This window comes from Astatotilapia calliptera, chromosome 15 (assembly GCF_900246225.1).
Source record: "Astatotilapia calliptera chromosome 15, fAstCal1.2, whole genome shotgun sequence".
Taxonomy (NCBI): Eukaryota; Metazoa; Chordata; class Actinopteri; order Cichliformes; family Cichlidae; genus Astatotilapia; species Astatotilapia calliptera.
Genome location: NC_039316.1, coordinates 9,920,520 through 9,937,517, shown reverse-complemented (window position 1 = coordinate 9,937,517; position 16,998 = coordinate 9,920,520).

The window sequence follows — 16,998 nt, the reverse complement described above, 5'->3', positions numbered from 1 at the left end:
AATGCCACTTTTGGACAATTTAATGAGATTTTGTCAGCCTGGGCCAAACAGCCACCCGCCTTCACTTTGTGTCTCCACTGAGATGAAGCGAGGCGGCAAAATAATGGCTGGTAAAGGTTTCGCAAATAGAATGAAGCATTTTCGCTGCAAACAGGAACCACTGGTAAGAGCACGACTAAATTACAATGCCAAACCATGCTCTAATAAAGTGCTCTCATCCTCACAGATGTCCTTTTCCCCTCTAGCTCTAAATAAAAGTTAGTTCCACCCACTGTATGAATCATTTTAGGGATGCTTTCACACCTACCGATCCATATTGTGCTAAAACAGTCTTCTGAGAAATGATGCGGGAGGAACATTAAGTGCCAGCAAGCTGCTGCTGCAGTTTGCCAAAGTGGTTGAGTCAATAATGACCTAAGCTTTTGTCAAGTGTAACAGCTAATATTTGTTACTGAGGCGTTCTGTGTAACTTTTATCAAAGCAGATGAAACATATACGCAAGTTATTACGTCTCATCATCATCAGTGTGCCTTTATGGGTATTTTCTACAAACTAAGGGATTAAAAAGGTAAGTGTAGGTGGGGGAAAATAGAGGCTTATTGACCTGAAAGTAAAAAAAAAAAAAAAAAAAAAAAAAAAATCAATATAGCTTTTTTAATGATTTGATGATCACATGTTATTTTTCCTACTCTCCAAAAAGGATAATTTTCTGCATGTAGCCACCCTTAGGAATATTAACCCTACTCTACCAACTCCTTGTATTCACCGAATCAAACTTTCAAACTTTAATTCTGAGGACAAACATAATGGGGGTGCACCTACAATTCTAATTTTCTCTGTCACTCTGTACAATGAAAACCAGTAGTTATAGTTCACTAGGCCAGGAAATGTAGTATTTTTGCATCATTTTGGTCCACAGACTGCACATGCATAGTGTTCAGGCCTGGCTGCACAGAAATCACCTGGTGCCCCAAGTTCATGTTTTCCTAGAGAGTAAAAGTAGATTTAAAGTTAAATTTTAAGTTTGCTTCATTGCAACTGACTGGCTGAATTGCTTATCCCTGCCTGCCCTGAGAAAAGGAATGCATTTATTGTAAAGGTCATTTACTACCAGCACAGCTATTGGATTTCCCCGAACCTTGCCCCTTTCCTCCTCCTCTCTCACAACAAACACAACACAATGTACACACTCGCGCATACACATGCCTCAAACTGAAAACCATAAATGCATCCTGTCCGCTATGCAGTCACAGCTGGAACACGTAGAAGTTTGCAAGTACAATGTCAGTGATGAAAAGAGGTAGCCTGGGCCTTTCGCTGATGAATACACAAGCAGCCCGGGATGGGAAGTGGGCAGGTACAGCTTTGGTTGTAAACACTGACAAGCACAAAATGAGGAACCAAAGAAAACATTTCACGCAGGAAGTATCTGGAGGTTCTGATTATACAGAAGAGAGGAGTTTATGTCTCTATAAGCAGCACCAAAGCTGGGCAGTAAGTACGACTTAAAAGACCTGCAAAGAATCACGGCATTTCTTCATGACCCCGCTTCTTGTCTGCTCCTGTTACTTTTTGCATGACGTCGTAAATCTGAATCACCGCTAATCCTGTCATAGTAAATTGGAGCAACGTGTTGCAGTAATAACCGAGTGAAACCGAAAAGAAACAAGACAGACGTGCGCTTGTCTGACATTTCACACTGAGCACCTTGTCTGGGTGTGTGAAGGGGATAACCTCTGCACTCATCACTTAACCTCCTTCCCAGAGCTTATCTACTTGTAATGAACACAGCTACTTGTTAATTCTTGACAAATGGACACAGGGTCGCCTAACAAGCGCAGAGCCGCATATTCACCCGGCTAATGATAATAGGAAGAGCGCTCTAATGAGGGTTGTCTTGACTTACAGAACGTTCTGGTGAATCTGCTACCTGGTGCAGAATTCATAACAAGTTTGATTCTTCACTCGCACGCTTTCTCTGTTCCTGTCTATTGTGTTCGTGATAAATATGACGCACCTCTTCATGCTTCTCCGTTTTCGACATTCTCTCCTTTGGATACAATAATGAGTTGCATGCCTGCTTGAATAATGTTAAACGGGCCTTGGTGATGTAACAGGGGTAATACAGGTTCAATTACTGCATGAGGTGCTCAAACTGAATACTAACCAGACACCTTATTCACGAGTTGAACGAGAAATACTTTGGAAGACGGAAAAATCAATGTGTCATTTATATCCAGACCGAGACCCTATCTGCCACATGCAGCAATTCCAAATGAACCAATTTACCTCGATATTTGAAGCTGAAGCCAAAGACGCATGTCAAACCATTTTCAAACTCTGCACCTCCGCACTGAGCTTTGACCTGTGCAATTATTCAAGGTGGAATGGATTCAAATTGCCCTCTGATGAAAGTGGCACAGGCTTTAAGCAGAGAGGGCGATTGTAGGCAAAGAATGAGAAACCCAAGTAGGGTGGCAGCTGCCTGCGAAGAGAAGAGGATCCAAGCGGAATAAAGAGATCCTGCTCGAGCCTGAGGGCGAGAGCAGAGCCACTGTCCTGGAACAAAGAGGCGCTATGAGGATGCTAACACGTTCACGTCTGCTTTGATTACTCCATGGTTGGGGAGACGGGTCATGCACGTTCATAATCAGACACTTGTGGAACAATTAGCAGTAGCCTTCACTCTACTTTTTTATATTACTGGCCTGTGTTCATTTTTCCTTCTTTGTCTGCAAACTGGAGATTTGTTTTTAAGTTTTATTTTTACAAGTTGTGATTTCTTTTAGTTTCTAAAATGTTAATTAAAAAAAAAAAAAAGCACATTTACAAGTGATCTGGTGTATTTATGTGGGAATTTTAAGTTCTTCTTGTGTTAGTTGAGTAATTTGTGTTTCTTTTATAATTGAAGGGAATGCTTACTTTGGCTTGTAGTATAAATAGTCAAAGATAATAAAAATCAATATTGAAAAATAGCTTTGAATGGATGTGATTGCATGTATCCAAGATGTGTGCTGTGTAACGGATGGATACCACACAAGTGGACAAGTTTTACTCTCAAGGTGGAGGACACAAAAGATAACTTTAATAAACTTACTGGAAGTAATAACCGAAGCAAGCTGGGCTTGGCAGGATCACTAAAGGCAGCTGGGGAGCCCAGACTGCATCCAGCAAACAATAATAAGAACAACACAACGCAAAAAAATCAAAGAGAAAAAAAAATCCAGCAGTCCCACGTATGAACAAAGAAGGAAACATAAAGTGACAAAAGAAAAACACAGGAGAAGAGACCTAATGACGTACACAAACACACAAAGACAGATGACGGATAAGGACAGAAAGGTAAATACAAAGGGACTAACAGACTGAGGGAAAACAGGTGAAAGTAGGCAATCACAAAGGAAGGAAAACTCACAAAGCAGCAGAGACACAAACATCAAAGTCAAACAGGAAAAAGCTTACTAGCGAGAGAGGTATATGGACAGAGAAACAGACATACACAATGGAATGGAAAAAACAGGATATGGAGGAAGCTGTATGGAAGCTGAGATGATACAAACGTGACACTTATTAGTCTAGGAAGAAAGAAACATGAATAACTACGACATTATTAAAAATCACATGCACACATGACTCCAAGCAGTCAAAAAAAACATTAAGACTGATGTAAAAGGCTGAATATGTGAACAAAGCCAACATGTATATTCATTGTATATCAATAAGATATAAAGCAACAGATTTTCTCCATATTAGAACTGAGAGACTGGCCGGCTTTGTGTGATTTTCCTGATTTTGATTCTGATTAAATTTAACATCACAGAATTGCTCGACACAGATAGCATAAGAATTTGTTGGAAAAAAAGTAAACTCTGGATCCAGTCCGCGACGATATGAGATAAATATGGCTTTCCGCTGATAATGGCGAGCAACCATTGCTTAAGCTTCACAACTGCCAGATCAGTGCCTCGCTGGCTTCAGATTCCTGCTGTTTGCTTTCACTGTGGTGCATGAGCTGATGTCCTCTCATTAAAAGGAAAGATACGAGATGTCTACTGCCAGTATAACAGCGGCATCCAACATCAATTCCTGGAACATATTCAGAATCGGGTCTGATTTCCTTGTTGGAAACCATAAAATATGATTTGTCATATCTATTTTTTCTCTTCCACCCTGGTCGCTGCAGAACATGATTGAGTATTTAAAGAGCCTGGGGATAAACAACAGGCTTGACAAAGACATCAAGAATATGCATTGCCGCAGAGCTCTGACTGATAGGATGCACCGAGGGGTGATTTATCCCAGATGCCAAGACGTAGACCGTCTGCCAAAATAAATTTCTTTGTCACATCCTTTAGAGGAATGTAAATGTTAAAATATGGAAGCATTAAAACTGGCAGCACATTTTAACAGGCTGCACATGTAGGCCGTTATCGTTCCGGTTTTCGCAGAACGAGAGAAGGCACAAATATTTGTGTTTGATTTTTTCCACCTCGTTATTTTCCTTAAAGGATTTTAAAGCAACTATTCGAAGCATTTGGATCTTAACAATATTGAACTTTACAGAAGTTAAAGTTCAATATTGAAAATGTCTTTTGAAATGTCTTTTTTCTAAAGACTATATCTGAAGCCTTTTCTTCTCCTCCAAGGTTTAGCTGTTGTATAGTCCCGGTGAACACTCCTATTCAGACTATATGCCAACCACTCATAATAATAATAATAATAATGAAATTTTTTTATGTAGAGTTTGACAGGCAGGTAAAAGCTGAATACTCTGAACATAAACCAAACAGGAAGCAAAAAACCAATCATACAAAATGGATAGAATGAAAGAAAAGAAAAACCCAATGACAATTACGTTTTCATTCCTGCGTTTAACTGCTGGAACCACCTGGAATATATAGAAAAATGTACAAGATAAGAGCATTAGCCTTACTCCTGTTGTAAGGTAATTTTTTCCCCTGTCATAACAAGATGCTCCTTTGCTCCTGGTTTGTTTTGTTGTTCCTGGTGGGTTGCCTCAGGTCTGTGTAATACTTATTGTAAAGAGCCAAGTGTAACAGCCAAAAGTAAATGCAATTAGAAGGATCTTGAACTGAGTAATCTACACTGGCTGGTTGTTTTGTGCTAGAAATCAAAGTCTGAAAAATGAATGAATAAAAAATAAATAATTAACTAGACAAAAACAAAACAAGCCATCCCAGCCTCATGCTGTGCCAAATGCTTGCATTAATATGGTGACCTTCCTCAAAGCAACAAATAAATGAATGAATGAATGAATTGCTATGATAAATATTGCCCAAAGCAAAAAGAATTGTTCCATTTTTTTTAAAGCTTTAGTTTCACAGCATGTACACCCTCACTGAGAATTTGTTTAGGAACACCTGGGTACCCTCTATCCATCCATTCGCTTCCGCTTATCCTTTTCAGGGTCGCGGGGGGCGCTGGAGCCTATCCCAGCTGTCATAGGGCGAAAGGCGGGGTACACCCTGGACAGGTCGCCAGTCTGTCGCAGGGCCAACACACAGGGACAGACAACCATTCACACTCACATTCACTCGCACATTCACACCTAGTGGCAATTTGGATTAATCAATTAACCTATCCCCACAAGCTGCATGTCTTTGGACGGTGGGAGGAAGCCGGAGTACCCGGAGAGAACCCACGCAAACACGGGGAGAACATGCAAACTCCACACAGAAAGACCCCGGCCTGATGGTGGAATTGAACTCAGGACCTTCTTGCTGTGCGGCAACAGTGCTAACCACCGTGCCACCATGCTGCCCGGGTACCCTCTAATATATACTATAATCCAATCAGCCAGTATGTGACAACAATGCAAGTCCCTTATTTTCAAAAGAAAACATCTGGGATATTTCTGTCCTTACCCCATGACAGAAGAAAGAGCATCAATATCAATTGACACCAGTTAATTAAGCACACAGTAAAAATGAAGTTGGTGGTGGGTTGCAATGTGGTTTGCAGATGTGCAGTAATGGAAGGCGAGCTAAAGCATCTTAAATGTTATCCCTATATGATATTTTCCAATTGGATGTATCCTATCAGGTGGAAGAGACACATTTCTAATGAGAGTGGTTAGTCTTTTTAAAGTCCTCAGTAAGTGTAGTGGCAGTATCCAACAATAACAATTCCCTGTCCCATGTAGTTAGGAAATTATGTTCACGAATTAAATTAAATAAAATAATTTATATAACACCAATATCTAGCTAGCTTATGTTGTTCAGATTGTAATGCAACATGTAATGGAAGAAGTAAATAGTAATGGGCATCTCACAAACACACACACGCACACAGTGGAGACCACCCATATACCCAAAATACCAATGCTGTAAAAGGAGCATGTTACAATGGAGCTGGTAGACCATGGAGGGAAGATTGAAAATTGGATTCAGGCTGCACTCAGGAAAAAACAACTTAAGACTACACTTGAGGTATTTTATTATATTTCTGTCATCTGGACCTGCAGTGAATTGGTGTATCTTTCCTCTATTTTGAAGGTAAAAAAACAGCTTTGAAGAGCAATAAAAGTGTAAAGATGCAAAAATGTATTCTTCCACAGGGTTTCTTCCATCTATTTATTATTATTATTGATCATAGTCCTACTATTTGAAATTACATTCTGATAAAACCGCTCTTGAGAGAAAAAGTCAGCTATCGCGTCAAATATTTCATTAAACATAATTTCCCTATGTCCATAATAAATGGTTGTACTCGATTCTTGTCAGGCTCACAAGCTGCTGAAAACTAATAACCAAATTACAGGCAATTTGTCATCTAAAAAACACATTATCTAGGAGAAGATTTTACTGCTGCTCCTCATGTTTGACATAATATATCTGCTCTAACGTTAAAAAAAAATCTTGATGCAGAGATTGTGAAGTCAATTTTCAGCTAATTTGTATATTATCAGTCTGAGTGAGATGCTTCTGTCTGCTTCAAAGTTTAACTTTCCTTAAGTTTAACTACTTCAAAGTTTGAAGGGTTACTTTAGTACACCGATCAGCAACAACAGTAAGTCCACTGACAGGCGAAGAAAATAACATTCGGCTCTGGTTTTCACGTGGATGTTAATTTGACACACACAGACCCCCGGGGTGTTGGTCTCCAAGTCCCCCATATCACATTCAGATTGAACAGCAAGCGTGATGTGGAGAGACCCACAGGACCCTCATCCCAGCATGCAATGGACAGTCACCCTGCACATCACTGGGCTAAAGAACTTCCCAAATATGGGATGAATAATCATCTCTTATCAAACACAACAAAATTATAAATATACATTATATGGTACAAAGTAGCAATGTGCTCAACTCAACATCTTAAACATGTCTCAGGTGCCTGATCCTGACAAATATGTTTATACGTTAGTTTGCAGCACAGTGGGTGATTTATATGAAAAGTTGTCAGATTTTTGACATTTCACGGGTCACCAGCAGCTCTATAGAGTGACTATGATGTATGACCAGTTTTGCGTTTTCTAAATCACAAAGCATGAGCTCTGGTGCCTCTCAGCTCATTTATTCCCCCGTCCTCATTGCCTTATTGCTAAAAGATAGAGACAGCACACAGTCATGCATTCATGACTGCAGGGGACAGCTTAGCATATTTTGCAAAAGTCTGAAGCCACCTTTCTTTTCTTTATATTTTGTTTTCAAGGAGACAGATTTTCCTGTAATTTAAAAAAAAATCTGGTCTTGAGCACGGTTGGTAATAACAGAATACATGGTTACGTATTTAAAACAGAAAATATGAGTATCTATATTCCGTTACAGTTACCGTTTAAAAAGGTGATAATTAGAATACAGTTACCTTGTTGAAATAAAAGGATTACACTGAGGTCTTTTCCTGTTTTATACGTTAGGCTATCCCCTCTTTAATTTTGGAAATATCACGCATTGCCAGAAACCCAAACGAAACACATAATAAGAGGCTCTAATGTAAGCGTCCTGTTAATGTTAGCGGCATCAGTTCCACAATGGACCTGGAGCCAGGATGAAAGAGCCAGCAGTGCATGGACAGGAATGCATTTCATACTTGGAAATTCCGACACCACTTCACATTTAAAGAAGAAAGGGATTGGGCGAAATCTGAGCGTGCAATGCAAACTCTGTTTGCCAGCAACCAAGCTGTTCTCAGCCAAAAGATTCCAGCTCCAACCTAAAGAAACATCTGGAAGTGAGTTCTTTTAAAAAAAAGACTAACATTAGCCCCCTGCAACTACCTTGTTTTAGTTGTGGGAGCTACCTGGGTTATGTACCACTTCAGAGTCTTTGATGTACTGTTGCTGTGTCATTTATTACTATTACTGAAGGCTGCATTACAACCTGCTAGCTGCAGTCTATGAACCAAGCTCAGCTAACGCCAGCTAACAATGTTAGCTTGGTGGCGAGTAACCTTCAGTAATTATAATAAATCACAGCGCAATAGTACATGCACGTATTTGTAGGAAGCATTACAATATATCAAGTAATCCAAAGTATTCAGAATACGTTACTCACATTGAGTAACTTAGCGGAATGCATTATGAACAACAATTTGGGCCACCTATTCTGTAATCTGTAGTGGAATACATTTTAAAAGTAACCTGGTCTTGAGCAATACTTTTCCAAGCTTGGGGTGTTGTGTCTGCCAACCACTGTTGTGTCCACATATAACTACAACTTAGCACAGAACCAATTTTAAACTGTATCATTCGGTACTGTGTTACTACAAGCCTGTCACAAAAACACATTTTTTTCTCTTCACATTTCTTTAGTTGATTGTATGAAAAATTCCAACGATAACACAGTTTGACAGGCATAAAATCTTTTTTTTTTTTGCACCAAGAAAGTGCAAAGCAAAGAGCTATTAGCTGAACGCATTGCTGTGCAGTGTGCAGTTGGACAAGAAGAAGAAGTGGGAGGCCTAAAAGACTATCTACAGCAGACGAACAATATCTAAAGATACAGGAAAAAAACCCGAGCAAAAACATGAAACAGGACCTCAGAGATGCATTGACCCTACTGCTCATCTGCTCATCAGAAATGGTGTCAGTGGAAGGGTGGTTGTCAAGAAGCCATTCCTAAGGAAGGGAAACTGGGAAAAAAAAAGGCTGAGCTACACCAAGTTACACAAGAACAGGACTGAAAATCAGTCACAGTCTTATGGAGTGACAAGTCCATATTCAAAATCCCTGGTTCAACGTTTAATATCTACAGAGGAGGTCAGGAGAGAGGTACATCAGTGGGTGTTTCCAGCCATTTGTAGAACATGGTGGAGCCTCTGTCATTGTTTTTAGCTGCATCTCAGCAAGTGGTGTTTGGTATCTTGTCACAACTGATGGAATTATAAATGCAGAAAAGTACCATCATGATTTTGATCAACCATGGAGTTTCATCTGGAAAGTATTTGAATGGCAACAGCTTTATTTTTCAGCATGACAGTGATGCCAAAAGCACTGCCAATGCAGTAAAAACAAACCTGGATAGAAAAAAATAGAGAGTGGAACACTGTCAGTCATGGATTGGAAAACTGGAAAACTATTCCTGAAGACTACTAAAAGAAATGACAGGAAGAGAAAAGAGACTTCTTTGAAGAATAAAGGTGGTCATACCAAATATTGACTTTCAAGGTCATTAGAATTGTAAAAACACTGATTCTTCATGCATGTTTGAACATTTTAATAAATCACATTTAATATTGATATGTGGCTTTAGACATCATAAAGGAAAGACAATCCTATACTATGTGGGTCACACCCACACACACATCCCCTCCGTTACATTTGATCGCAGTGATTAGAGAAATTCATCGAGCTGTTGTCTAAAGTGGTGTATTAGCTATGGGAACTGGATGCTGATAAAAAAGGAGATAGACGCTCACCTTCTTTGGACACTCAGTATCACCACTCTCTCATCTATTGTGCTCTGTTGATGAAAATGGCCACTAGATAGATACTGAAGCCTGATGCAATCACTGCAAGCCTTAGCCATCACATCCTAAGAGGGCTGAAAACAGAACGACACAGGTGGAAGGGATGCTAAAATACTGGCAACAAAGAGGAACATTTAAGCTGTGTGGTTGTTACTAAGATTACTAGGACAGCAGCGCTTTTCAATCAAAGAAACTTAAAAAGACTTTCTGTGTGTAAATAAAAACAAAAATTAATGTATTTATAGCGAGCAGAAGTAATTAAACATAAGTGGGCATACTGAATACAACAAACTTATAACAGCAAAGTTGGAAAGGGAAGATCCTGAGCTTGTAGATGTAGATTTAAGTGCCTTTGTGTTTGTGACTTTGCTTACCTTCTGAGAATAACAGATCTGGGTGATACACATATCAACATTAATATGATTGCCTGGCTATTTAGGGATTTCTAGCAATTACAGTCATCTGAATATTATGTAAAGACTTTCCAACTTCTTTTGTCACTAGTGTGCCTTTGCAAATGTATTTCCTTCTTTCACTCTTCCTACTTTCTATTTCGAAACTTGTGCCAGATATCAGGATCTTCATTTCGATGGAATTGGCCGACAGCTTCGGGACCGAGCACAATCGCTATTAAATCAGCCCACTCTTCTCACTCGTACATCTCTTCATTTCCTCCCTCTCGATCTTTTGTCTCCTTGCCTCCTGGCAATCAGTGCCTAACATCTTCCCTACCCCCACATTACAGATCTCAAACCAGGGACACTTTTATGGCGAACTCCTGAGTCGATCTCTCTTTTTGAGCTCCATGCAAATAGATAAAGCCAGTCTCACGTCACTATGATGCAAACACAGTGACCATCCTTAACGCGAATCATTCTACGAACTGCATTTGAAAAGTGAAGTATGTGGTTTTAGAGAATATTACTAGCTTTTTCGGATACATTTACCACTTTAATCTCAGGAAGCGTCAGAATTGTTTTCATATCTTTCTTGCTTAAATCTGTGAGTTTTCTCCCTCCACAATATTACCACTCCTCCCCTGCCTCCTTTATTTATTTATCTTTTCTCAACAATGGCTCTAACACACCCTTGTAGATACCACCCTTGTCTTCCCCCAGTTTCCTGTGCAGAGATTACATTATCCCATATACAGTTATCTTCATTTTAGGAACTATCCTAAAGTACTTTCAGAGTTCCCGTAACTAACTTTCTGATGGGCCTTAATGAATATGTATGCAGTTTTCCTGTGGTGATTACTTTTCTACGCAACCCCACATAATTAGTTATACAACCATTAATCTTTCAAATTAAACTCCAGTAGGCTCTCAGAAATTGCAGTCATGAAAGGGCTGTTGTTGTCTACAAATCACACCAATCCAATGTTAATAATGATTTTGCAGAAGAGACAATATTTTCTTGGAATGGAGGCGATGAAGCTACTATTAGAGACCAAAGAAAAAAATCCTCTTTGCAACAGAAAGCAACTGGGTTTCCCCTAATTTGCCTAAACAGAAGTCAGTGAACAAATCACCTAATGTGAGCTTTTTCATAAAACAAGAATAACTGTTTAATGACCAAGGTTGTTTTTTTTCACCGGCATATACGGATACGATCTGCATAAAGCCTCCTCTCCTTGCAACCGAAGCTGGAGGGAGAGGAAAGTTAATTTAAATTAATTTACACTGCATTATATAGAATACTAGTCTTGTTTCTGTGCAGCAGTTCTGATTAATGACCACGTTCATGATCCCAAACAGCTCTCTGTGTTCTTAAAGAGTGCCAGAACTGCAACTATTTAGGGAAATTCACTCAAACTTGCTTTGTTTGCCTGCAGGATATTTTCAAGGCTGCCACTCAAGACTGTTTATTTAATGAAGCATGAGACGAATGAGAATTGTTACGTAAGAACACAAAGCTCTGAAGCCGCTATTGACATGCTCAAGGTGATAAAAGTGTGTGTTTGATAGTTATTTGATGTAACGACTGTGAAATATGTGTCGAGACTATACTGTATTCAAATCCCTCAGCGCTCTGCGCTTACTTGCTCATCTCTCTCTCTGGGTCTTTTCGGCCAAACAGCTTCCTTTCTGGTGTTGAAATGGGGGAAGTGTTTGCCAGTGTGCACCAAGTAAGCAAGCACAGAGATGGAGACACGGTACCAGTATGAGGGCTTAAGTGGCAAACCTTCTTCTCAGGTCGGTGAGGTGGCTGACGGTGAGAGTGAATGTTAGGGCCAAGTATCCATGACAACCTAATGCAAGGACAGGACTTCATCCCAGGCTTTTAAGGTTGACCCACCAAACATGACGCCCTAAGAGCCCTCACAGTGATGGATGCTCTGTAGCTAGGTGCAATTACACGCAGTTTAGCTTTTGATGTAAACCTTTCGGGTTTAAATCAAAAGAAATAATCACAAAAGTAAGGGGAGGATATTTCTACTGTGTGGAAATGAGAGATTGTTCAGCGAGCACAACTTTTGAATGACATGTGATTTGCTTCGGAAGTTTGAAATACAGAACAGCGTACACACCTTGGGGCGTGAAAAATCTTCAGAGAAAACACAACCGTACCTATTGGTAAGATGAATGCTGTCTATTTATTTTTACTTGTCAAAGACTTTTCAAAAATGATGCAGTTGGTTTTCAACAACACTGGCCAAACATTTGTCAAGACAAGTTAAATGTACCTGTAAATGTTGTTTTCAGACAGAATTAATTGAGTTAATACTGTTTTTACAATGCACTGCATATATTAACACATTCACTCCCTATTAGGTGGAGGCGGAGTAATTTAATCTTGCCATATTTCTATGTTCTTTATGAAGAAACCATGTGGCTTAAAGCCATTGTGGTGAATTATTTTCTCCCCATTTATTTTTCTCTTCTCCTTACCACTGTGCAAGTTCAAAGCATTCCCACTTTTCCTGATTAAATGAAACAAATACCACGGCCATGTTCGTATCGAAGAGTAACGTGCTTGAATTTTTACGTCAGTAATTGTGTGTTTCAGATGGCAGTGCGGGGTTTTGAAGGAAAGGATGGCAAAAAATGTCATATTAGACATTTCCAATTTTCGACCTGTCAAGATGCCAAACTAATTTAAAGCAGACCAAAACAATGCGTCAGTGTTGTCAGTCCTCACCTCCCTTGTTACTCTTTAATGCTTGAATAAGAACAAGGCCTTGATAACCACCCAGTGTGGTAGGGGCATAACTACAGGAGAGATGCAGGATATGAGGAAATGTAAAGGTGGTGGAATAGAATATGAGGAACACAGGCTGCAGGCAGCTCAGATTAGATCACAAAACTCTTTGCTTCTAAACAAGAAATCTAAAAAAGACCAGCAAAAAAAGAGACAAAAACAAATTCTAAACTCTTTTGAAGAGAACAAAGGATGGAAGAAAGTTCAGAAAGTGTGCAAAAATGATGCATTACTGTTTCCTCCTTCTTCTTATATCCGCTGTTCCCTTTAGGGGTCGCCACAGTGGATTATCTGCCTCCCACTCATCTCATCCCTAATATCCTCCTTTGACACGCCAACCCTCTGCATGTCCTCCTTCACTACATCCACAAATCTTCTCTGTGGTCTTTCTCTTTTCCTCCTGCCTGGCAGCTCCATCTTCAGCATCCATTGTCTAATATATCCATTATCTGTTATCCTCTGCACATGTCCAAACTATCTCAGCCTCTCCTTTCTAACTTTATCTCCAAACTGCTCAACCTGAGCTGTCTCTCTAATCTTCAACTCTCACAACTCCAGCTCCACCTCCTGCGCCATCATCTCCAGACCATACATCATGGCGGATCTCACTACCATCTTGTAAACTTTCCCTTTCACTCTGGCTTTATCCCTCTGTAGTAGCTACAGCTCTGCACATCACCCTCGTTGCTGAAATCTGTCACCACATTTGTGTTTCTTAAAACTGATGCAGGTATTCTCTAATAGTATAGACAACCATTAGAGACATTTAATGGCACCTGACAGCAAGAGGACATAGGACGACATTGTTATAGCTCAGCAAAAACTAATGGCAGGTTCGGGATTGTGGATTATTCAAAAGAAATGTATGTTCCTGTCTCACACCAGCAGCAAAATGCTAATATTTCACAGCATGTTGATAAAGCTTCACATTTGCTTTTATTATTCGAGCAGTGCTGAATAATAAAGCAAGTCTGCTGCTGCTGTTAATAGTTCAGAAGCGTACGTTTCATTTTTAGGTCTGTTAGTTTTACACAAATGTATTTGGAACAGGTAAAGAAGTCCTGTTAGACATCCTCAGATTTCAGTAGAGAAGACTGGTGTGGAGATCTTGCAGCTTAAATCAAGTAATTTTATTCCCTGATCTAGTTCCTAAGATAAGTTAGCTGCTAGTTTTCACTTCTGGTTGGGAAATAGAGAAATCCCAATCCATTTTATCTGGTTCCAAATTTATCCAAAATATCTACCCTGTCTCTGTTGCAAACACAGTCATAGGCTTAGATACAGAATAAAGGTGCTGGGAAGAGATAGCATATAAACTCTTTTTGAAATTCAGAACATTTGCATTTCCCTGCCTCATTCCTATCAATAAAAGCACAGGAAGATGGAGATGACTTTTGTTTTGAAAAATTGCTTCTTCTTTTTTTTTTTTAGCAATTTGTCTTTTTTTTTTTCCTCTCAAAATGAAAGCGGAGATATGTGTGTTATGTTTTGAACTGGAAGAAAGTATTAGGGGACCCAAATGAAGGAAACACTGTGGAGCAGAGCAAAAGAAAGAACAAAACAATAATCCATAGGAAGCAGGTGGAGCAGCAGGAATGATAAATGCCGAGAGAAAAACAGGAGCAAAAGCAGGCGATCGGACAAAGTAAAAGACAAGAGTGCTTTTAAATAGTGGGCTGACTAAACTCCGAGACACAGGTGGAAACGATTAAGCCACAGATAATGGTCATAAAGGAGGCAAGACAAGACAGGAAGTAAAAGCACCGGAGACACAGAAGGAAAAGCAATTACTAAAATAAAAAGGCAGTGAGAATCGGAAAGATAAAGATCATAGAAGGCATTGACATTGCGAAAACACTGGGAACTCTGGGACTGTAAGATATTTGAAACCCTAAAAGAACATCACAGAATACAAAATACAGAAAGAGTGGTCCATGCTTTTATTACTTCACGGCTAGACTACTGCAATTCCCTCTATGCTGGCCTAGATCGTTCCTGTCTACATCGCCTTCAACTGGCGCAGAACGCTGCCGCTCGCCTGTTGACCGGTTCAAAAAAAAAAAAAAAAAAGAGACCACATCACTCCGGTTCTCTGCTCTCTCCACTGGCTCCCAGTTGCCTTTAGGATTGATTTTAAAATCTTATTGCTGGCTGTTACGACCCGGCTCAAAAGCCACAACATAAAAACAGAGATGAATAACAGAGTGTGGGTGAGAAGAGGTTTCATCCTAAAATGGAAAACCAGGTTGGCTAAAATGGCTGGTGCCACCAAGGCAAAGACTAGTGCACTCCCGGAAAGCTTGCCTCAGGTATGCTTTTATCCACACCTGACTAGGTGTGGCCAATTAGCACCAGCTGAAAACACTGAGACTATTAGAAGCTGCAGAGGGACGTAACACCTCCTCCCTTAAAAGGGTTCCTCTAGGACCCCTAAACAAGTTAAAAGTCCCTCTGAAGCCTTGATCCCTCAAAAGTAAGTTGGCATCTTTAAGCATGGATGCCCCTACATGAGGATCTGAAGTTGCCACACTGAACAGACAAAAAGTAACATGTGGCCAACACAAAGGAGCACAACAGTCAAGCCCAAAATGATTACCTGACCTGCTACAACACAAAACCAAAAGTAGCAACAAATAATCACAAGTGATCTGTTGTCTCCACCACACAAACAGTCACATACAAGTGGCCCTATACCACAACAAGTTACTCTAATCCAAAAAGTTCAGTAAATCAAGCACACTAGTGACCAACCACAAAATGGAGAGCTATGGCCACACAATGATCACATCAAGGGTGGCTCAGCACCCCACAGTGTTATTGCCATCACCTGGCCAACAACACTCACAAGTGATCCAACAAAATAGCCATATTCCCCACAACACTAAAAGGTCACATCAAAACACTCACCTCACAAGGATCTCATTAGCATCCATCAACACTGACATATGCACACACATATGCCAACGAGTTTGGTGCCACTGATTTACTATGTGCAACTCCCAGCCTAAAACACTAAAAACAACAAAACCCTTACTTTTCCTACCCTAGTCTTCAGTGGTGTACCAGGCTCGAGGCAACTTTAAACGCGAACTCGAGAGCAGGCAGCAGACCAGAGATATAGTCTTCTACCAAACTCTGAAGCGTACCCCCACCCAGGATAGCCACCAAACACAACTAAAACAAAGCAAAACAACAAACAAGTGCTTCGATGGAAGGGCAGCACAGCCACCCAGCTGAAACACTAACTAAAGGGAGTTTGCACAATTACAGTGACCACCATCACTCACCCACTTAAAAGCAAAACAAACTGACATTCAGTCTCCACTAAAATGTCCAAATATCCCGGACGAGCCACCACTTATGTTACGACCCGGCTCAAAAGCCGCAACATAAAAACAGAGATGAATAACAGAGTGTGGGTGAGAAGAGGTTTCATCCTAAAATGGAAAACCAGGTTGGCTAAAATGGCTGGTGCCACCAAGGCAAAGACTAGTGCACTCCCGGAAAGCTTGCCTCAGGTATGCTTTTATCCACACCTGACTAGGTGTGGCCAATTAGCACCAGCTGAAAACACTGAGACTATTAGAAGCTGCAGAGGGACGTAACACTGGCTTTTAAGGTTTTAAATGGCACTGCACCTTCTTACCTGTCAGAACTCCTTAGTACTTGTCGCCCCAGGAGATCTTTGAGGTCAGCCGACCTGATGCTTTTAGATGTTCCCAGGTATAAATTAAAGACAAAGGGAGAGAGGGCGTTTGCTGTGGCTGCACCCAGACTGTGGAACAGTTTACCTCCTCACGTCAGACTCTCCAAAAGCCTAGAAACTTTTAAAACCGCTCTTAAAACTCACCTCTTTTCATTGGCTTT